We start from the raw sequence: 24,553 nt of genomic DNA on the forward strand, positions 1-24,553 counted from the left end.
AGAATATTTGGTTTCAAGAACCCGCCCCTCATAAAGAGTTTTGACTGTGGGCGACTGCCCCCTGCTGGCGTCATCCGTCATCACATTGCGCTCGTGTGGAGTGGCGAGGCGCATCGCAGAGTGAAAAAGAGTCTCGGAGCGGATCTGACGAATGTACATGTGTGAGCACAGTAAAGCGAGAGAAAATGAAAGCTCTTTAATTATTAATTGCTCTTTTTATGTTATTGCGCACAGAGGATGCAGCCTGTACGATGAGAGGATTTTTTCCCGTTTATATGTGGCGAACAAAAGCAATTAGGATATGATTTTATAAGAAGTTATGCAGCGTCGGTTAAGATAGGTTCGCGATCTTTGTAATGAAACATTTTGATTCTATTTTAGTCTTTTGATTTTTCTTCATTTTAAGTTGAAATGGCTTTAGTGGTGTACCTAAAGACTGTCAAGGAGCTCCGTGGAAAGGGGGACCGCATCGCTAAAGTGACTTTCAGAGGTATAGAGCAATACTTTTAATTTCCAGTGAATGTTTTAGTATGTGTGCATCTGTATAGTAAGTATGTTGTGTTATACATATGTAGGTTTAAAATGATTGATTCTATTTTTAATATCATGCAATGGTGTATAACTGAAGGCTCTGATGAAAAGTTGTAGAAATCCAGTTATTCTGAATCGGCATGTCTTTATCAAAGAACACCGGGGGCTTTTAAATATCGCTTTAGATAGAGATTTAGAGAGAAAACTCTCTTGTTGGTGGATAGAGAGTAACATTATTGCTTCATACACAAGCGTGAACTGCTTTCTTACATGGTTTCTTTATATTTTTATAACTATTTCCACTGCAGTACTGTTAAATCCATTGTTAATTTCCAGTATTGCATTTTAATCAAATAGGCTCAATACTGGAATTCTTTTCCAAAACTGTTGTAAAGGTCCACAAAAGTATTAAAACTGCGTAAACTGAGAAAAAAGAACCACATTGGTTTTACCTCATTACACCTCCTCTTTTAACGCTTGCATCAAAAATCCATTAGATTTCATGTCAGTTAAATGTGGCTTTAAAGACACTGAATATGAATTACAAGATTTTTTCTCCTGTTTCTCTCCTTCTCCATGTTTTTTTAATCTGTATTAGTATTTCAGCACCTTGGACAGTTGCTTGGTGTTCATCTCAAACAATTATTTTCTTTTTTATAAATGCACCCTGTGTATTTGTGTAAGAGAGATGGGTTGGGAGACAAATACAAAGATATATAGAGAGAGTTTTATTTGTTTCTAGCATATAAAAAGATAAATTACAGAAACGCCTCCGTTAAATGGAGCAGAAATGAGCTATAGGACAAACAACATTTTATTGCTAATAAAAAAAACGATGCATGTTCTAGGAATAAACTTGTTCCAGTATTAATAGAAATCTTTTTACAGAAGGATTTTTTGAGAGAAATGATGGTTAAGGTGATGGTCTCTGTTTTATGTAATTTCATAGAGACACTTCAAATAATGGAAGTCATTTTAGTCCATGGTCCTTTTGTTACAGTATTTCCCCCCTTTCTCTGAGGGGAATGACTATTAGTACTCCTGCCACCCTTTCCTTCCCTCCCATTTTGGTTTTCCTCTAATCTTCAGCACCCATAGTGCGCAGTGATCTAGGCTGTCTTGAGCGGAAGGGCTCTACTGAGCTGTGTCCTGTTTCTCTGTGGATTGCATAACTTAGATTGAGTACCTCCGAGTGGATCTGAGAACAGCGAAAAATCATCATAAAAATGTTTCATTAAAGATTGAAAATATGGAATGTAGAAAAATATTGGCATTCAGACGTTACGAGATGTAATTACTTTGGAATTTGAAAAGTCCTTGTGAAGATTGTACGTTATTGAAAATGCTATTCAAGACTGTTATGTTGCTTTACAGGTTGCCTATCAATTTTTATTAAGTCTGCGCCCAGTTTTTGCATGTTACATAAGCTTTTAAAATTTACAACAACTTGTTATTGCTAGCAAAGAAAAGTGTCTTTAAAATCTAGGTTGTGAGCCTTGTGATTTTTGCCCGCGGTTCTCTCCTTATTAAGGCATCAGTACTGCGCAATTCTCAAAATCTTCCCCGTCATGCTTTTATCAGTGCTTGTCTTACTGTTGTGACTTTAAAGTTAAAAAGAAGTATATTCCTCACCAGCTCAGCATTTTGGGATCTACAGTTCTGTGTACAGAGGGTAGATGTAAATGTTACCTGGGGAAAAAGCTCCTGTGAACAACAGGAGATAAGCTGCTGCTTGTTTTTTTGTGACTAAAAGAACTTTGTTGTCTGTATTTTGAAATTGAGATTGCACTTATAACTGATTTCAAAATGCCTAATTGCCAGTGAAACTGTTCAGTATAGAATTAAGATAACAGAAGACAGTGGTATGATTGTATAAAACTACAATAGACAACAAAAAACATTGATTTCTCTCTGCTATATAAAACACACTATAAAAATGGAGGGCTGGAAACCACATATTAAATCGAATAAAAACCATCATCATTGTATTAAATTGTGGGTTTATTTTAGTGTCAGAGACTCTAAATCATAATGATTTATGTATTTACCTTTCTTAAGCATTAAAAGATATCTATGAGTGTGCCTCAGCCAGAAAACATGAATTAATTGCTCAAGTGCAATATCTCTGTTTTCAAGTGTTTGTGTAGGCTTGTGTATGTGTGCATGAGTTGGTGTGTAGATGTATTTGTATTGACAGTTCATGTTTGCACAAGCACACACTGACAGCAAACAACAAGAACTGTATTAGACAGATCTCTTGGTCAGAGTAGATGCAAATAACCAACCAACTATAACCAACGCTACCTCTTCTATAAAGCAGTTTCACACTTCACCATTTTACTGCGTTGCAGTTTTATGATAATGGTAGCACTCTGTGCTTCTCGGTCGGCGAAACATGTCAGGGCTGTGATGACCTGTGGGCTTTTAATTTAATCTTCATTTAATCCTATATCCAAACTGAGCTATGTATATACAGAAGAGTGTAAATCATATATTTTCAGCTGCATATATATATATATATATATATATATATATATATATATATATATATATATATATATATATGCATTTATACAACAGTTTGACGGCACAAGTGTGTAAATACATGTACAAAATAAAAACTGAGCATCTTTAAAAGCCCTCTTTTGTGCGGATCTATCTCTGCAAATTCAAATCTGAAGTTGACAGTTTAACAGCTGAGCCCAAGCCTCCTTTACTAATTCCAAAACATCACTTTAGAACTAGTAACATAGGAAAGTTGAGTTGCTTCATTAAAAGTTTATTGTATTACTGTATTAAAAGCTCATTGTATTACAGTATTTAGAGTATTATGAGAGATAGATGGACTGATGATGAGTGCAGAACAATTGATGACGATCCGGAGCTCTCATGTCCGAAAACGTTTTCGCAGATTTTCAAATAGATGTCATCTTTATTTACAAACTGCATATTAGAACTATAAACAAGTACATTCTTGCCTAAAAACCACTCAAAACTACATTCTGTGACACAAAAACCGTAATATTTATTAAATGATACTGGCTTTGGCTATCCGGCATGACACTTGCTGTGAAATGGCTGTTGGAGTTCTGACATCGCTCTAATTGCACACTCTTATTAGCCAATCAGATTTGAGGACCAGAAAGAACTGTTGTATAAATATATATAAAAGTGAGGTACACCCCTCACATTACAGCAACCATTTTAGTATATCTTCTTAATGGACAATATAAATGAAACTTGGATATATTTTAGAGTAGTCAATGTGCAGCTTGCATAGATTTACTGTCCTCTGAAAACAACTCAACATGCAGCCATTATCGTCAAAATAGCTGGCAACTAAAGTGAGTACACCCTAAGTGATAACAGCAGTATGTTGTTTAACCATGCAAAGCCACATGTCCTATTCATCATGTTTATGTTTTTGTCTGCTTGACAGGACTATACAAAGTTGTGTATCTTGTATTAGAGCATTTAAAATTAGGTGCTTTAAGTACAGTTCTCTCATACTGATCACTGGATGTTCAACATGGCATCTCATGGCAAAGAACTCTCTGAGGATTTGAGAATTAGAATTGTTGCTCTCCACAAAGGTGACCAAGGCTATTAGAGGTTCAGTAACACCCTAAAACCGAGTTACACTACAGTAGTCAGGGTCATACAGAGGTTTTCCAAGATGGGTTCCATTTGGAACAGGCCTTGCAAGGGTCGATCAGTGAAGTTGAGCACTCGTTCTGTGCATCAGGTGCAGAACCTGGCTTCAAATAACAGACGCATGAGTGCTGGCAACATTGCTTTAAAGGTTGCAGAAGTAGAAGGTCAGCTTGTCAGTGCTCAGACTATACATCGCACACTGCAACAAGTCGGTTTGCATATGCGTTGTCTCAGAAGGAAGACTCATCTGAAGCTGGCTCACAAGAAAGCCCACAAACAGTTTGCTGAAGACAACCTGCCCTGGTGAGGAGTACCAAGAAAAGTGTGTCTTGCCTACAGTCAAGCATGGTGGTGGTAGTCTCGCGTAGCCAGACCTTCAGACTGACGGCTGAAGGTCTGGAATTCATGGCAGCTTTCATTGGTCAAAGGCCGCCCATAAGGCCGTTTGACCGACATGTCAAACAACCAGTCACAGTTCGTTTCGTTCAGCGTCACGTTTCGGGGCGTGGAAATGCCCCACAACAACAGACTGGCATGCAACAAGTCAGTGATTGAAACAACCAGCACTGGAAGTTAACGAAGAAGAGGGATAACAAGGAGTAAGTCAGTAATTTGTTTACGAACGTCGCTAATGTCTATAACAATGGCGTCTGCATAAGCAGTATTTAGCAAAACACTGAGTAAATCAGTCTGCGCTTTGTTTCCCAGCGGACCAAAAATAAACGCGACACTCGCGTCTCCCGGAAATCCGATCAAATTCAACTAATCAGATGACGACTGAAGTGTTTCCAGTTAAGTGTACCATATGCATCAGACATTTAGCCAACGTTCCGTGGGCGTGACGTCTGAGGCTGAGACTATGGTGGTGGTAGCAAAATGGTCTGGGGTGGCATGAGTGCTGCTGTTACTGGAGAGCGGCAGTTCATTGAGGGAAACAAGGATTTCATTATGTACAATCTGAAGCAGAACATGATGCCTTCTCTCCAGAAACTAGGTTGTTTTCCAACATGATAACGATCCCAAACACACCACCAAGATGACAACTGCCTTCCTGAGGAAGCTGAAGGTGAAGGTGATGTGGTGGCATGTCTCCAGACCTGAACCCTATTAAGCACCTGTGGGGCATCCTCAAGCGTAAAGTGGAGAAGCACCATGTGTCTAATGTCCAGCAGCTCCGTGAGGAGTGGAAGAGGATCCCATCAACAACCTGTGCAGCTCTGGTTAATTCCATGCCCAAGATGATTAAGGCAGTGTCAGATAACAATGGTGCTTACACAATATGACACTTTGGACAAGTTAATTTAGGGTGTACTCACTTTTGTTGCCAGCTATTTTGACAATAATGGCTGTATGTTAAGTAATTTTCAGGGGACAATAAATCTATAATGCTATACAAGCTGCACATTGACTATTCTAAAATATATCCAAGTTTCATTTCTATAGTAATGTCCCTTGAGAAGATATACTAAAATGGTTGCTGAAATGTGAGGGGTGTACTCCCTTCTGTGAGATAGTGTGTATATTTTTCACACACACAGTTTTACCTGTTAACATTTATAGTATTTGACATAGCAGTCTTTATTAAATCACAGAGTTTTTCTTACATATACCTGTAACCTTGTTTTTCTCCATGTAGGTCTCTCCTTCTTCTCTCGGGTGCTGGAAAACTGCGAGGATGAGGCTCGATTTGAGCAGGTCAGTTTTTTTTCTCCCTGCTATCTCTCCAGCTCCGGCTGCTAACTCAAGAATGTTCAAGCGTGACACTAACACCATAGACCTCATAGATTTCTCTCTCCCCGAGAGAGGATGTGGGGAAGGAATCACATGAGGAATCAACGCACCCGACCATGACCAAACGCATCACATTTAGCCCCACTGATTCCTATTAGTGTTATTTGCCCAGACCCGCAGGCAAGCAACACAGCATTACGAAGTGGCAATAAGCCTGTGGATAAACCAGCTAAATTTATATTAGGCTAATACAGTTCTTTGGATGACTGCACTCTTTATTTCAAAATATCTCAAAGTACTCTAAAGCATCATGCTTAGATTTGATAGGTGAATAGCAGGAATATGACTTGAGGACATGTGCATGAATATTTTCTGATCTTGTGTCAATAAAGAGGTTTTTATTGGCATTAATAATTTGTTGAATATACCTGTATATCTCCATCATGTGTCCTCATAGTAGGCAGAAATTCAATTATGTTTTACTGTCAGTCGTGATGGGGACTCCCACACTAGTGTTAGCCTTGTCTCACCCTTGGAGGGGGTTGTTGATTTTTTTTTTCGGTGCTGAAAAATGCTCTTTTGATTCTATTTAAAAACTAAGTGCTGCTTTCATTCTTGCTGATTGGTCTTTTGTTTATGTTAATAGGGAAGGCAGTGTTTCTATTGTATGTACAGTGAGATAATAAAAGAGAGAGTAAGATAAGTGGTGACATAATTAGTTTTTATCTTGCTTCATGGCCTTTCTGGCTGAACTCCAACCTCTTCATTTCCTTTCAATCCCTCACTCATAGTTTTGTGGGAATAGTTTAATCATTTCTAGGCAGTCACACTTCAAATCTACTAAAGCCACTCGCCACTTTTTATTACATCACAGATCTCATACCAAACCCCACAAGACAGTTCAGACAACACTCCTAGTACTGTAGGAGATGCTGTCTCTCTCACTTTCTTTTTCACTTTCTGTCTTCTCTTTTATTTAAAAGCATGTTTGTGTACCAGCATTGTTTTCATTCAGGTTTTCCAGGCTGGCACAATCAGGTTTCATATTCATCAGAAGTAGCGTGAGTTTTAGTGTACCTAACACTGACATTCACCCAAAGCAGGATGTAAATAGAAAGTAAACAGACTTTATTTAAAAGAGATGTTCGTGTACATTTTCCATTGACCATGACAGCTTTAATTCATTGTTTGAAGATAATTGATGATCAAAGAGCAGACGACAAGCACGCTTGCATTGTAAATGGCCGATACTGGTATCTACATGCCAGATTCCAGATTAATTTGCTGCATCTGCTCAACATAGAACCGACAAACAAGGTTTTTGTGCTACATAAATTGCATTCAGCACTGATTTTGCATGTTCATTCTCAAGCTGCATCTAAATTCTCATAATTTCATAGTATGTCATAGTCTAGTAATGTGACATTCTGCTTTTTGCTTACTTTTGCATGTTCGTGCACAGGCTAAAGAGGATACAGTTGAGGTCAAAAGTTAACATACACCTGCAGAATCTGCAAAATGTTAATTATTTTCCAAAATCAAAAACCAACTGTTCTTCAGAAAAATACTTCAGGTCCAACAAATTTTTTGGTTTTTCAGCATTTTTGTGTATTCGAACCCTTTCCAACAATGACTGTATAATTTTGAGATCTATCTTTTCACACTGAGGACAACTGAGAGACTCATATGCAACTATTACAGAAGGTTCAAATGCTCATTGATGCTCCACATCAAAAAACGATGCAGGGGTGTAAACTTTTGAACAGAATGAAAATATGTACATTTTTCTTATTTTGCCTAAATATCACTTTTTTTTCATTTAGTACTGCCCTTCAGAAGCTACAGAAGATACTTGCGTGTTTCCCAGAAGACAAAATAAGTTAAATTTGCCCTGATTTTTAATCAAATTCAAAACGTTTTCAGCCCCCGGCTCTTAATGGATTTCGTTTCCTTTTGGAGCATCAGTGAGCAACCTTCTGTAATAAAAAAAAAGTCCCTCAGTTGTCCTCAGTGTGAAAATATGGATCTCAAAACCATACAGTCATTTTTTGGAAAGGGTTCAAATATACCTAAATGCTGAAAAACCAAAGCATTTGTGGGACCTAAAGGATTTTTCTAAAGAACAGTGGGCAGTTTAACTGTTCAGGACAAACAAGGGACTAAAATGAACTTTTTTAACAGCTGTGGATCATTCAGGTAATAACACAGTTTTAAGTATCAAGCATATGTAAACTTTTGAACAGGGTCATTTTTATAAATTTAACTATTGTTTTCTCTTGTGGTCTATATGTAAACGTCTTTTATGTGAAATTATCTTATTCAGGTCAGTACTAAATAAAAAATAACATGCATTTTGTATTATACCTCTTATTTTGGTAAAATAATTAACATTTCGCAGATTCTGCAAGGTTTATGTATACTTTTGACCCTTAACTGTAGTTCAACCCAAACTACAGTTGCTTCTCTCAATCTGTTGTGTATCCCACCACTTGTTTTCTCCCAGTCTTACTATCTCAGTACAACCAAACACAGCAGCCTGGTTTTTTAATCCTGCAATGTGCAGCTGAGTACACCTTTCAGGGCTCTTGCCAGCTGTACTCATTGTACACTCTCAAATAGACTATTCATTTGAATCAGAATGGACCCAGATATTGTTTATGCATGAGCAATTATTATTTTATCTTCAACAAGCTCACAGACGCTGACAAAGACAAAACATACATAATTTGTACATAATTTAACCAGATACGTCCTGCTCTTGTAGTAAAATAATGGTGTTTTCTCCACACAATCTGTGGTTTTTCTTTTTTATTTAGTATAAATAACATCTAAACACTTCTCGATGCTGTGTGTTGTTATGGCTTATTATTGCAGCACTGTTGCAAACTCCTTAAGGCCTGCAACCTGATGTTGACTGTGATGGACAGACAAGGTTCAAAGCAGATGCTTGCTGCAGCTATGTGCAAAATTGCCCTCCTTTACATCAGCTCTGCAGGAGTGTCTGTCTTTAAAACATTGATTTTATCTGCAGGAGTCCAGCAAGAAAGTCTGTTGTTAACAGCTGCTGATGTGAACGTTTGGCGCTCGCGCTGGTTAAGGTGAATGAAACTTCAGTGGGTAGAATATCCTGTTTAGATGTGTACAGAATCTATTGCTTGTATTTTAGCATTTTAATGGGAAATATAAAAGAAAAAGAGAGTGATTGATGGAGAAAGACTTTGCTGAATCCTCTGTGGCAGGCAATTTCTTTGCAATCTTGTAATGTCTAAAACAGTTCGTCTCAACCAGGGAAACACAAACCCCAGGTAGTTCTTAAACAGCTTTCAAGACGTGCTTGGAAAGTTGTTGACTTCACTTTGGTAGACTCCTAAGTCTTTTAACCTATAAATCATAACTTAGCATTCAAATTTGTAGAAGTGCCAATGTATTCACTTGTGGTAGATATTTCATGTTTGTCCATAAGCTATTTATATTCCACCAAACATGGAACAGATTTGACTTATTGGTAGATGGTATAAACTTGCCATCTGGATTTTATTTATAAATACATTTGCTGTTAGATCTTTCAGAGAAAGTTTCTGTAGGATTGGCTCTTGTAGAAGAGAAACAAGTTTAGAGCTGTGTGGTGAGCTGTTTTTCTTTCACAGGGTCCGTTATTTTTTATTAGTTTCTTCTTTAAAAACTTCTTTAATATCAGTGCAGGAACATATTTCTGGTTTTGTTTTGAAGAAAGAGTGCTTGAGCCACACTGATGGGGTTGTGGGGGTACCAAGACTAAAATATGCACCTAGTGAAATGCATTTTCTATGAAGGCTAATAAGTGAATACTTGATGCCATAGTTGCAAAAGAATACATCACATAACCAAAAGCAATAAAAGTGTGTTTAAAAATGCTTGTCCCCAAATCCTCTTGTGTTTGCAAGAGATGAAGATGCTGTTATTGCACTACTGCTGCTGTTTGTATTAATGCATACATATGCATTTAAGGATGTTTACATGCACAGAATTTCCCCCTGCCCTATTACTTCCTCATGCATTTAACTGTTAAATCAAACACTTTCTGCTGGTTCTTGTTATAGCTGAAACATAAAAAGCTAGCCTCCACTAGTCCATGTCCATCACAAAACTTCAGCTATGCCTTTCACACTGCATCAGTGTCTCAGTGAGGAAGTAAGACTTGCTTTCTCATTATGCTGATGGGGAATTGTCTCATCATGACCAGCAGATCTCATCTAATATGAGCATTCTCCTAAATGGCCCAATGAAGCACCAAATTGCACCAGTCTTTCTCTTTTGTTAGTGTAATTATTCTTTCTGTTTTAGTTTTCAACCACAAGCTTCTCGCTGACATTTCTCTGAAATGTGAAATGTTGACATTTCACATTAGATGCTGTGTTTTTAATTTTGAGTGTGAACAAATGTTGTACACAGAAACGGTAATCCTTCAGTTCAGATCACTAATGAAAAGGTGACAAATTAATTTGTTGTTTTAAAGTGCACCTGTGAACTGAATTCATCGAGCAGGAGATGAGATGTATGCAAAGCAGTAATTGTCAAATGGGTTTGCTTTTCTTCTTTATTTTTAAATGTTAATGAGCTTATTATTTTTCTATACTACCTATGGACATTTGTGGTTAGTTGCATTTTAATAATTTATCTGCATTTAGCATTGTTTTTCAATCTGAACAATTTTGTGTCCCAGTACAACAACAGGCTAGCATTTTGCATGCACAGTGCTTTGCGAAAATATTCATACCCCTTCATTTTTTTGTGTTGCTGCCTTAAGTTGAACTGTTTTAAATTGCTTTTTTCCCACATCAGTCTACACTCCATACACCATAATGGCAAAGCAAAAAAACTGGTTTTTAACATCTTTGCACATTTATTAAAATAAAAAAAAATGTAAATGATTCCATTGCATAAGTATTCATACCCTTGAAACAGTTGAAATTTAGCTCGGGAGCATTCATATTGCTTGTAGATGTTAATACACTTTGAGTGAAGTTAATCTGTGGCAAATTCAATTGAATGGGTATGATTTGGAAAGGCACACACATCTTAATAGGTCTAACAGCTGAAAATGCATATCAGAGCAAAAAAAAACTGCCTTTTTGCAGATTGCATCAAGCCACACATCCGGGGAAGAGTTCCGAAAAAAAAAAAAAAAAAATCTGATGCATTGAAAGTTTACAGAAGCATGTAGTCTCTGTTACCCTTAATGGAAGAAGTTTTAGACAACCAGGTATCTTCCTAGAGTTGGCCTCCTGCCCAAACTGAGCAGTTGATGGAGAAGGACCTTGGCTAAAGTGCTGACCAAGAACCTTATGACCAGCTCCATGATGATATATGCAGATGGGAGAAACTTACAGAAGGACAAACATCACTGCAACATTTCACCGATCTGGGCTTCATGGTGGTGTGGCAAGACTCAATCCTCTTCTCAGTGAAGACACATGGAAAACCACTTGGAATTTGCAAAAAGTGCCTAAAGTACCCTCAGACTGTGAGAAACAAGATTCTCTGGTCTGTTGAACCTCAATTTTAAGCGTCATGTTTGAAGAAAAACCAGGCACTGCTCATCGCCTGCAGAGCGCAATCCCAAAATTTAAGTGTGCTGGTAGCAGCCTCATACTGTGGGACTGTTTTTCAGTGGCAGGGACTGAGGGACTCTTCAGAGTAGAAGAAAAGCTTAATGCACCAAAATATTGAGAGAGCCTTAATGAAAACCCAGAAGGTTCACCTTCCAACAGGATAACTGAACCTAAGCACACAGCAAGAGTGGCTTATAGACAGCTCTGTGAATGTCCTTGAGTGGCCCACCCAGAGCCTAGGCTTGAACCCAGTCAAACATTTCTGGAGAAAACTGAAAATGTCTGCCAGACCCCATCCAAGCTGACAGAGCTTCAGAGGTGAAGAGGTGAGGTGAAGAATGGAAGATAACTGCCAAATGTTGATGTGCAAATCTTGTTGCATTATACCCAAAAAGACTTGAAGCTGTAAAGGTGCTTAAAACTTAAGCAATGTGTTTATTTAAGTTTTATTTTAAATAAATTTATGAAGTTGTGACAATTCTGTTTTTGTGTTGCCATTATGGTGCATAGAGTGTAGATCAATGTGGAAAAAAAGTAATTTAAAACAGTTTAACATAAGGCAGCAATGAAGAAAAATGAAAGGGTATGAATACTTTCGCAAGGCACTGTAACTACCTTCATACAGTACAGAATCTGCAACTTGCATACTACTGTGCTACTGGCTTTTGAAAACGTCTAACATTACTGCCCCCTGTCTTTAGAATTTGTAAAACAACATACAGGCATGTAAATGCATGTCTCTATTTTTTATGATGCTTGAGAGATTCAGTGGCAAAGAAAAAGGGAAGATATGAGCTTGCTCTGACTCAGAAGTGAGTGGGGTCACCTAGAGAAGTCTGCAGAGGGTGAGATGTTCGAGGTGCTGCAGGAGAAATCACACACTGTGAGGCCATATGGTGTAGAAAGGGAAGAGTGCAGAAGTAATGACCACATTAAATCATTCCAGATTACTGTGGTAAATCAAAACAATCTGTTTTTAATAAGCTTAATTAGCTGAAATGTTCATGAGAGTTGGCCGCACACTGGGATTTTAAAATAAGAAGTGCTTTAATTTGCTGTATTAATCTCAGGAAGCGACTTCATGTGACAGTATGAAACATTACGGAGGTTGGAAGATAAATATGAACATAAGAGCTGATAAATCGAGATCAAATAACTCAAATTGCAAGAAATAAGAAAAATAAGAGATGTATAGAATGTGAGAAAGAGACAGATAAACATGTAGGAGAGGAGAAGAAGGAAAAGTGGAAGGGCGAGCGAGAGCGAGAAAGAAAAACACCAGGGGGCTTGACTGAGCAGGCTGATTAGGGATGCGGTTTGATGTCAGGACCAGTGCACATTTTGTACCTAATAGTGAGGTATTGATTTCGCTGAAATAGTTGAGTGTTCATGCATTTTTCCATTATCTGAATCACAGACAAAAAGATAGAAGAAGTGAGGGGGAGGAAGATGTAGCATGTCAAAGCGTGCGATCCTTTGCCATTGAATAATTCACTCTCCATGCATTTAAATAGTGAGGCGGCTCTTAGTTTCTTAGAGCTGAATTGCAAACTCAAATCACCTCACGTCTTCACCATCACTGGAGCAGAGAGCTCATCTATTCACAGCTTATGTAAGACAAGGAGGAGAGCCATTGATGAGAGAAATTAAATGAAAGGAGGTAAAATAAAACCGAGGTTGGTGATGAAACAAGGGTGCATGTTTTCAAGTTAAGTAATCTGTGTATTTTTGATTATTGTGGTGATTATTCAAAGCTCATAAGGAGTCTTGGTATTTGCAATGTGATCATTTATATTCAACGCTCATATGCAACTACTTCAGACTTGATTCTGTAACTTCATTTGTCTCCTCTGGCCTACTTTTATATATTGTTTAAAGGAGTAGTTCACTTTCAGAACAAAAATTTATAGATAATGTATACTCACACCCTTGTAATCCAAGATATTCATGTCTTTCTTTCTTCAGTCGTGAGGAAAACTCAAACAGTGAAAGTGAGTTGTTCAAAAACAATGTACACAAACAATGTTCTCAATGCTTGAGTTCATGTGTAGAGACCCAGTCGATACTTCAAGCAAAGTTTCATGGTGTGTCGAGCCTTCTTAGTGTTGTAAAAATATCGATTTTGATGCGCTCAAATTTATGCCCCTAGTACTCCCATTCACCGGCCATTGACCACAAAACGAAATCACGGTCAATCTCAAAAACGGCTCGTTTGTCGTAATTACGCTTTTAGATATAAGTTTGTCTTGTTTACAGTAAAAAAAAAAAAAAAAAACAGCCCAGGTTGCATTTTTGCAATAGTTATCCTTTAATGATCGTGACTCTTACGTAATAGTTGCTGTTATGTTAGGACTAGCCTATTTTTCAGTGGTCTTTTACAAACACCAGATTTATATAAGAAGGAAGAAACGATGGTGTTTGAGACTCACGGTATGTCATGTCCATGTACAGAACTGTTATTATTCAACTATGCCAAGGTAAATACAGTTTTCCATTCTATGGCACCTTTAAAGCATCACAAACATTAGAGTTTTAGCGCCACTCAGCGGACATTTCAAGTCAGAACTGTGGTGACATGTACAAAACCAACGTCACATAAAATGTATCATATATAAGTTCATCTGTTCCGGGGGAAAAAACAAACACAGGTATGTTTTCGTCATGAGACCAGTCTTTGTGCTTGAGTCTCGTTAATTGAGACACATTGCAGTCATTTTCTTAATCATCGTTTTCCATAAACAACATTTAAACATTCCTAAAACAACATACATTTACAAGCAAGTTAAGACATTTTGGAAGATACATATTGAATGTAGAGTTTATTTTTCTTACCTTTTTCTGTTTCTTACCACATTTTCTGCATCTAACAAAATGTGGTGAAGCTTATGCTTAGAACATTATGTGAGAGAATGTGTCATGCTATTTTTGTCCAATTAATTTTTATTTCTGGGGTTAATTAGTCATGGTGGAGAACTGTGAGCTAGCGGTACATCTTTATGTTGATGAATGCAGCCTTCTTACAAATGCTGTTACAAAAATATCTCTGAGCTTATTTAGTAGCCTTATCATCCACAAAGATAATTCAGAAGTATCCTTCAGTTGATTTGCATCTATGGGCACAGTCACTGTAATTCCTTCCAATCTGTTCTCTTCATAACGAGCAGCATTTGTAAGAGTACAATTAATTATTGTAAAAAAAATGTTGTAACTTGCCACAGGTTCCTTATAATAATACTATTTGTAAATATTGGTGACAAACTGAATTATGCACAGCTGTTTACATTTTCACACAAGATTTCGGTTGTTCATTAATAGGGATGCACCATGTATTGCGAATTCTGGCTGATACCAATATGTCAATAGTTATTTTCAGTAAATAAAAAATGATAAAATTAAACATTTTAAATGGGTATCACAACATTATAACGTAGAGTATTTTGCTGAGGATTATGTCTAAAAATACAGGAAATGAGAGATCCAATATCCAATTATACTGATAAATTAAACTTGTCTCTAAGATTAACCTATAAAGTACTTTGCATCTCTATTAATTTATAATTGTGATAAGCTATAATATCCCATCATACAATTTGAAGTAGAAGCTTTTGATTCTCTTGTGTGGTAAGGGTTGGGATTTGTTTGAAGCATATGACTTTATGCATCATGTAGTCATGAGAGTATTTTCTAATAGCTTTCAGATTTTTTTTTAGATCCACAGGGAGAATAAAGCAGGTGAAAGAGATGACCCTTATCTCAACTCTTCACATCCTTAATTCTTGCCTATACTCTCCAAGCCTCTCACCTCAAGCTTTCTAATAAATGTACTAAAGGCCAAACATACACGGGGGATTGTAGAGATGAGTGAGTTTAAAATAAACCCTCCCTGCCAGTTATTCTTTTCTCTCTAATGAGCAACTCCATCTCCTATTGTTTATTCCTCCTCATATTTTACACCGTCTGTGGGAGTGAATATAGATGCTGCACTAGAGCTGGGGGATTTGAGGGGAAAATCCTCATTGTGCTTGGCTGGACTTTGCCCCGTGGGTATTTGGCTCAGACGGTGAAGCTAAGCAAAGCGCACAATTCCTGCAGTACTCTATCAGCGGCTCCTCTCTGTAGATTTAGCATATAGACCTGTGCTGCAGTCTGTGCAGCTGCTCGAGTGTAAATGGAGGCGGTTTGAGACTTCTAGTAAATCTCGCACACATTCTCCCTTCAGCCTTTCATGTTCGACATGACTTCACAGTTTCCACATGCCATATGACTCCTTTTGAGACCCTCCCGTGTTCCAGGTTTTTCCCTTTAGTGTTATAAAATGTTCAGATGTTTGCGTCTGGTACCCATCTCTCCCTCTCTAGTGCCAGTCGTGTCTCTCATCGCATTAACTGCTCATACTGTGATGAGAGCCCATAACGTTCAAATAGAAAAATGATCCTAATGTGTTTGGAATTAAAGACTGTGGGTGTCCTGTTGACAGAAGTTTGCTTTAGTGTGTGTGTTGTTGTGTGTGTGGTTATTAACAGCATCCCAGTGATAACAACCGTACTCAACAAAAAGTTTTTCTTTTTTCATTAAATTTTGCTTAGATTCTTAAATGAGTTATTTCCTTGTATAGGCCTCATTTGCATAGCTGCAGCATTTACAAGCTGTTAAAATATACTGTATGTGTGTCTTTATGCACAGTTAGACGTAAGTCTGCTTTTTACACAATATTTCTGAGGTTAAAATGTCAACCTAGTGCAAATTCATCCACTGTCAAGACACCGTCTAGACAGGAGTTCAATTTTAGATATAACTATTCCCCATCTGCATGGGTTCATCTAATCATTTCTGCATACTGATGAAACTAGTGACCTTATTATGTTGTATTTACTTTCATATTTGTTCCACTTGCTCTTTGTTACAGGGTTAATGTCTGTTTGCTTTTTAAAAAGAGATGGAAATTGGATCTACCGCAGACTTGTTTTTCTCTAGTTTCTCTGTTTCACTGTTTAAAGTTTTGAGAAACCATACTGAAATGTTAGCATGTAAATTTTACTGTTGAATTATTTTCTAGTGGAAGTATAAGGTAATATGAAATTAATATTAGTTACAAATAAGCTTTTCATTGATGTGTGTGTATGTTTTTTTAGGATGATATTTGGCTGAGATATAGCAATTTGAAAATCAGGAATATGAGGGTGCAAAAAAATCTAAATATTGAAAAAATCACATTTGAAGTTGTCCAAATGAAGTTCTTAGCAATGCATATTACTAATCAACAATTAAGTTTTGATATATTTACAGTAAGAAATTTACAAAAGATCTTTACTTTATATCCTAAAGATTTTTGGCATAAAAGAAAAATTATTTCGACCTATACAATGCATTTTTGGCTATTGCTACAAATATACCCATGCTACTTAAGATTGGTTTTGTGGTCTAGAGTCACATTTGTAATGTTACAAAAGCTTCTTTTAAACTTTCTATCAAAAATCCGGAAAAATTAATTTTGCACAAAAATATTAAGCAACACAACTGTAAAAATAAAAATTGAATGTTTCTTGAGCAGCACATCAAAATATAAAATTTCTGAAGGATCATGATACACTGAAGACTGAAATAACAGCTGCTAAAAAATTCAGCTTTTCATCAAAGCAATAAATTGCATTTTAATATATTTTAAACTAGAAAACTTTTTTTTTAAGACTATTTTGCAATATTACTGTTTTCACTCAGGGTGTGCAGGGGAGCTGTAGCTCTAGCAATCTGTAGCTGTAGCAATCTCAAATGTTTTTTTATCTGTATTCCGTCAAAATATGAAAATGAACCAGAAGTTCATTATTACACATATTTTAATTTAAAAAAATAACTAACTTATAAAAGCTCTGATTTCTAAAAGATGCTGTCAGGATCATGTCTGTGTTTTGTCCTGTTCTGTCATGTTTTCCAAGTGTTTTTCCCCCCATGTTTGTAGTTCTAATGGTTTAGTCCTTGTCTCCCCCTTTAGTTCTGTCTCATTTGGTCTAGTCTTGCCCATATTTGTATTTCCCCCTCGTCATCTTGTTATCTTGTTTGTGACCACGTCCATGTTTCTGTGTATAAAGTCTGTGTCTGCTCACTCCCCAGTGTCCGTCGATGTATTGTTACATGTGATCATTACTTGCTCCCGGTTTTTGTTTGTTTGTATTAGTTTCAGTGTTTTGTTTAATAAAACTTTTTATATTCATTTATTCCGGTTCACCTGCTTCATCTCCACTCCTCCATTCAGCCAGACTGTGACAGATCGACGGACCAAAACAGAAGATGAGTCGGGCTGAGGCAGCTTTGAGAGACTGCGGCAAGGTGGCCGTGAGTTGGAGCGATATGTGGAGGACTTCATCGAGCTCTCCCATCAGGTAGGCTGGCACGAGGCTGCTCTTGGTGCTGTGTTTGTTTTGGGGCTGGATGATGAGACCATTCGCTGCGATCTTCCCTCTTGTAATTTCCCCTTGATCGAGCTAATAAACCTGATTCTCTATTTGAATGGATCTGATTTTGAAGTCGAAGAATTTCCAAATTCTGGTCGGTCTCATCTTCCAGTCCCCTCACAGACACAGCACATCGCGCCAGCCTGCCATAAGCCGAGAACCTCCACATACCGTCCCAACGGATCGGACCGCCAGCCCAGTCTCCTATCCCCAGTCATCCTCCAAAGCTCCGCTGCTGTCCTCAGCCCGATGCGGCCGGCTCTAGTCTGCCGGCCACCGCCCAGCGCTCGAGCCCGCCGGCTTCCTCTCCGTGCTCAAGCCCGTCAGCCGATAAGCCAGCGTCAGTTCACAAAATGGCCGCCACGCCAGCCAGCAAGATGGCTGCAACGCCTGAGTCTGCCATCAAGATGGCTGCAACGCCTGAGTCTGCCAGCAAGATGGCTGCAACGCCTGAGTTTGCCAGCAAGATGGCTGCTACGCCTGAGTCTGCAGGCAAGATGGCTGCTACGCCTGAGTCTGCAGGCAAGTTGGCCGCCATGTTATTATTTGCTCTCAAGATACCTACCACACCAGAGTCTGCACGCAAGACGGCCTCCGTTCCTGAATCCTCGGCCAAGATGGCCACCAAGCCTGAATCCCTGGCCAAGATGGCTGCCGTTCCTGAGTTCCCGGCCAAGATGGCCGCCGTTCCTGAGTTCCCGGCCAAGATGGCCGCCAAGCCTGAGTTCCTGGTCAAGATGGCCGCCGTTCCTGAATTCCAGGCCAAGATGGCTGCCAAGCCTGAGTCCCTGGCCAAGATGGCCGCCGTTGCTGAGTTCCCGGCCAAGATGGCCGCCGTTCCGGAGTCCCTGGCCAAGATGGCCGCCGTTGCTGAGTCCCCGGCCAAGATGGCCACCAAACCTGAGTCCCTGGCCAAGATGGCCACCAAGCCTGAGTCTGCACCCAAGATGGCTACCGCCAAGTCAAAGCCTCCGCTGGTTCCGCCCAGCCTTCCAGAGTCTCCGCTGGTTCCGCCCAGCCTTCCAGAGTCTCCGCTGGTTCCGCCCAGCCTTCCAGAGTCTCCGCTGGTTCCGCCCAGCCTTCCAGAGTCTCCGCTGGTTCCGCCCAGCCTTCCAGAGTCTCCGCTGGATCCACCCAGTCTCCCAAAGTCTTCGGTGGTTCCGCCCAGCCTTCCAGAGTCTCCGCTGATTCCGCCCAGCCTTCCAGAGTCTCCGCTGGTTCCGCCCCGGGCTTCCAGAGTCTCCGCTGGATCCGCCCAGTCTCCCAAAGTCTTCGCTGGTTCTGCCCAGCCTTCCAGAGTCTCCGCTGGATCCGCCCAGCCCTCCAGTGACTGCGCCGCCAGAGCGCCCTCCAGTGACTGCGCCGCCAGAGCGCCCTCCAGTGACCGCTTGCCCAGAGCCTGCTCTTCCAGAGTCCGCTCTCTCCTGCGTGCCCTTCTGTGCTCTCCTGGGTGGACTATACCCTAGGTTCCCACAAGAAAAAAATTTTTTTTGGGGGGGGGCTACTCCCCCGATCAGCCATGGCCACCTGGACTGTTTACTCGGCCATGGCCTCCTGGACGGTATACTCGGCCATGGCTTCCTGAGCCCCCAGATCCGCCATGGCCACCTGGACTGTTTACTCGGCCATGGCTTCCTGAGCCCCCAGATCCGCCATGGCCACCTGGACTGTTTACTCGGCCATGGCTTCCTGAGCCCCCAGATCCGCCATGGCCACCTGGACTGTTTACTCGGCCATGGCTTCCTGAGCCCCCAAATCTGCCATGGCCACCTGGACTGTTTACCCGGCCATGGCCCCCTGAGCTCCCAGACCCACCATGGCCTCCTGGACTGGTTACCCGGCCATGGCCCCCTGAGCTCCCAGATCCACCATGGCCTCCTGGACTGTTTATCTGGCCATGGCCACCTGAGCTCCCTGATCCACCCTGGAGACCACCTCTGTATCCTGTGTCCCCTGTGTCCCTAACTAGTGGTCTCCAGGGCGCCCACCCTCCCTCCCCTTTGGATGTTATTAGGCGTGAGACGCGCCTTCGGGGGAGGGGGGGTAATGTCAGGATCATGTCTGTGTTTTGTCCTGTTCTGTCATGTTTTCCAAGTGTTTTCCCCCCATGTTTCTAGTTCTAATGGTTTAGTCCTTGTCTCCCCCTTTAGTTCTGTCTCATTTGGTCTAGTCTTGCCCATATTTGTATTTCCCCCTCGTCATCTTGTTATCTTGTTTGTGACCACGCCCATGTTTCTGTGTATAAAGTCTGTGTCTGCTCACTCCCCAGTGTCCGTTGATGTATTGTTACATGTGATCATTACTTGCTCCAGGTTTTTGTTTGTATTAGTTTCAGTGTTTTGATTAATAAAACTGTTTATATTCATTTAGTCCAGTTCACCTGCTTCATCCCCACTCCTCCATTCAGCCAGACTGTGACAGATGCGCAGAAACAGCAAAGTGGTTTTGATTTGCGACCGTGCTGTTTCCTTAGTGTATTACAGGGTTGGACCAAATAATCATGACGATTTAATTTTTCATATCAGTCAATATTGGTAATTATCATGATAAATGCCGAATCTTCATTTCTTTTAAGTTTAAAGTCTGCTTTTGCTCCTTAGTGAAAGTTGTAGAATCCAGTTAATTGTATAGTTTTAAGCTACTTTTTTTTACTAAAAACATGACAAACAAATAAAAAAGGTAATTGCGACTTTTTATCTCACAATTCTGACTTTTTTTCTCTGAATTGTATGATAGAAATCTGCAATTGTGAGTTATAAAGTCATAATTGCGAGATACAAACTCACAATTGCGAGAAAGATCTCACAATTCTGACTTTAATTTCTCACAACTGCGAGTTTGTATCTTGCAATTTTGACTTTTTTCTCAGAATTACATTTATATTTCACATTTGTGACTTTATTTTTTACAGTTGCGAGTCTAATCTTCCAATTGCCTTTTCCTCAGAATTGCGAGATATAAAGTCGCAACTGTGAGAAAAAATGTCAGAATTGCGAGTTTATATCTCACAATTCTGACTTTAATTTCTCAGAATTATGAGTGTATCTTGCAATTGTGACTTTTTTTCTCAGAATTGTGATTTATCTTACAATTCTGACTTAATACCATTCAACAGTGAGTTATTAAGTCAGAATTGTGAGATATAAACTTGCAATTCAGAAAAAATATAGTTTTTTCCCCTCAGAACTGCACTTTATAATTAGCAATTACAATGAAAAAAAAATCTGAATTGCAATATATAAACTCTGACTTTATATCTCGCAATTCTTTTTTTCTCAGAATTGTGAAATATAAACTCGCAATTGCGAGTTATTGAGTCATAATTGCGAGATATAAACTCACAATTGCGATTAAAGAAGTCTGACTTTAATTTCTCAGAATTGCGAGTTTGTATGTTACAAATTTTACTTTTTTTCTCAGAATTGTAAGTTTTAAACAAAACTTCAGAATTGTGAGTTTATATCTAACAATTCTGACTTTCTCAGAACTGCGAGTTTGTATCTTGCAATTGTGACTTTTTTTTCTTAGAATTGTGAGTCTATATCTCCCAATTCTGACTTTATCTCCCAGAATTGTGAGTTTGTATTTTCCAATTGACTTTTTTCTCAGAATTGCGAGTTTATATCTCACAATTCTGACTTTATAACATTAAATTGCGAGTTAAGTCAGAATTGGGAGATATCAACTTGCATTTCAGAGAAAAATATATTTTTTCCTCTCAGAACTGCACTTTTAAATTTGAAGTTGCAAGTTTATACATCACAATTCTGAGAAAAAAAGTCAGAATTGCAAGATATAAACTCGCAATTGCATGAAATAAAGTCAAAAGTGTGAAATAAAAAGTTTATATTTCTCAATAATGACTTTTATTTCTCGCAAATGTGAGTTTATATTCTGCAATTCAGACTTTATATCTCACAATTCTGACTTAATAACTCACGATTGTGTTTATTTCACGCAATTTTGACTTTGTTTCTCAGAATTGAGAGTTTATATCCCACAATTCTGTCTTTATATGATGTTTTCTGAGAAAAAATTTGAGATAAAAAGTTTCTTGCAATTCAGACTTTATTTCTCGCAAATGCGAGTTTATATTCCGAATTCTGACTTTTTATCTTGAAAATTCTTTTTTTCTTAGAATTGTGACTTTATTATTTACAGTTGTGAGTTTTCCAAATAACTTTATGAGTTTATATCTCACAATTTTGACTTTATAACACTTAACTGTGAGTTATAAATCTAGAATTACGAGATATAAATACACAATTGCGAGAAAAACTTCAGAATTGCGAGTTTATATCTAACAAATTTGACTTTCTCAGAACTGCGAGTTTGTATCTTGCAATTGTGACTTTTTTCTTAGAATTGCGAGTCTATATTTCATAATTCTGACTTCTCAGAATTGTGAGTTTGTATCTTCCAGTTGACTTTTTTCTCACAATTCTGACTTTATAACGTTCAACTGCGAGTTAAGTCAGAATTGTGAGATATAAACTTGCAATTCAGAGAAATTATATTTTTTTCCCCTCAGAACTGCACTTTTTTTAATTTGCAGTTGCAAGTTTATATCTCACAATTCTGAAAAAAAAAAATTGCAAGATGTGTAAAATAAAGTCAGAAGTGTGAAATGAAAATGTAATTCTGACTTTTATTTCTCGCAAATGCAAGTTTCTATTCTGCAATTCTGACTTTATATCTCACAATTCTGACTTAATAACTCACAATTGTGAGTTTATATCACACAATTTCTTCCATAGATAAATAACCTTTGAAAATGTCTTTTGTTTTTGTTCATTACACGTGTGACATAAATGTGTGATGGAGTCACGTACTGTGGACATGTACTTTTTTCGGTGTGATTAGTTTACACCATACTAGAAAAAGAAGAAAAACAAACATCTCTGATATGCTTTTAATAGTGCCATTAACAATTATGTGTTGAGTTCAGTTCTGTAGACATGTCTTATCACTTCTTTTCAAACTTTTCAAAACTTAATTTGCCTGTCGAATGCAGCTGTCACTCCTGTAAATAACCAAACTTTGTGTTCAAAACAGGATTAAACAGAAGTGACAACCACATTTACCTGCACTTGGCCTCAGTGACTTTTTATCCACACAAACAACAAATCTCATTCCCCTAGTCAGAGCATCCTGGCCAGTCTCAGCACTGCACTGATTTATTTGGCAAGAAACATTATGGTCCCACAGCCTGGCAGTGGAGTACCGCTGTTCTCTATAATCGCGGTGAAACAGAACGCCTCAGCAGCCCTCAGGGCGGCCCGTTTGTCTGTATAGATGAGTGTGCCAGATGGGAGTCCATGTTCTGGGATCAGGAGAAAGCTAATGCATCATCCCACTGTTAAGAGCCCGAGCGCCAGAAAAGACTCCCGCGGTGTCATAGATTGCAACAATTAGTTTAAAAGGGTATGCAAGTGGGTCATCCTTCAGTATGCTATATAATATTCACATTGAAATTCATAATAAAGTTCTGGAAGTTAATAGCAAGTGAATGTCAAGTGACTAGTGTATTTAGATTGAAATTTGGTCATCATAGACGAAAAACGGGTACATTAATAATAATAAAGCACCATTTTAATTCACTATGTTTATTGTGAAAATGATCTGGCAGTTTCTACCTCAGAGTAAAAAAAAATTCACAATTGCAGCTTTATATCACAATATGACTATTAGTTATTTTAAACTTTATCTCACAATTACCTTATTTATATTGTCCACTGAGGCGTGAACAAGCATGACACAGTATTGATAACATTCAGCAGTTTATTTCCTGGTGCGTCGTTAATGATTTCCTGCAGAACACTTCTTTTTTAATTCAGATTAGGGTTTTATTGGAATGCCAATAATGATTCAGATAATTGGGTTGTTTTGGTTTGATATAAGAAGAAATTACAGTCTAATAGTGCGTTTGTGGTGTTAGAGCTCTTTTGGATTTTTATTATCCCAATATAGTGTGCATAATTAGCATGGAAAGGTCTACAGTCTGTTTAAACAGATTGAACAGATTGATTTTTGTCTTTGTTTGGTTTGTTTTCCAGGCGTTCCGTTGGCCAATTGGGAGTCAAGTGGACGGCGACGAGATGCTGGAGATTCAAGTGTTTAATTATAGCAAAGTCTTCACTAACAGGTATGAGAATTCAATACATTTGCTCTGCAACATCAGCTAAAAAGGATTTATTGACACACGTCTTTATAGATTTAAGAGACTATGTTTAGAAAATACAATATAATCAAGACATATACAAGAATTATTGCATTTTTAAATAAGTTTGAACAAGATATTGAGTGAAGCAAGGCTGTAAACAAAGCCTAAATACATTTTCATTTAGTTCAAGTAATTAACATTCAAGGCTTCAACCTGTGGTCTCTAAACAAATGCCAGCAACACAGCACTGGTTAGTTAAATATTCTCTTAGACAAACTAAGGCTTGTTTGATTTGCAGCAAGTATTTGTTATTTCCACCTGACCATATAGGACCCCATAACTCATAATTGCTGAACTTTTTGTGATGCTGGTTTTCATGATCTGTTTTGACAGTTTCAGTTGCAGGTGTTCATACACAGTTGAAGTCAAAAGTT

General features: G+C 38.5%; 1 long non-coding RNA gene across 1 annotated transcript; it reads left to right on the top strand.

Moving 5' to 3' along the window:
- The first annotated feature begins 255 nt into the window (after positions 1–255).
- LOC141348704 (uncharacterized) lies at positions 256–24,103 on the top strand. The gene is made up of 3 exons (XR_012357543.1): positions 256–490; positions 5,822–5,880; positions 24,013–24,103. It is a non-coding gene; the product is annotated as an uncharacterized lncRNA (long non-coding RNA).
- The last annotated feature ends 450 nt before the right edge of the window (positions 24,104–24,553 follow it).

This window comes from Garra rufa, chromosome 13 (genome assembly GCF_049309525.1).
Source record: "Garra rufa chromosome 13, GarRuf1.0, whole genome shotgun sequence".
In the NCBI taxonomy this organism is placed as follows: Eukaryota; Metazoa; Chordata; class Actinopteri; order Cypriniformes; family Cyprinidae; genus Garra; species Garra rufa.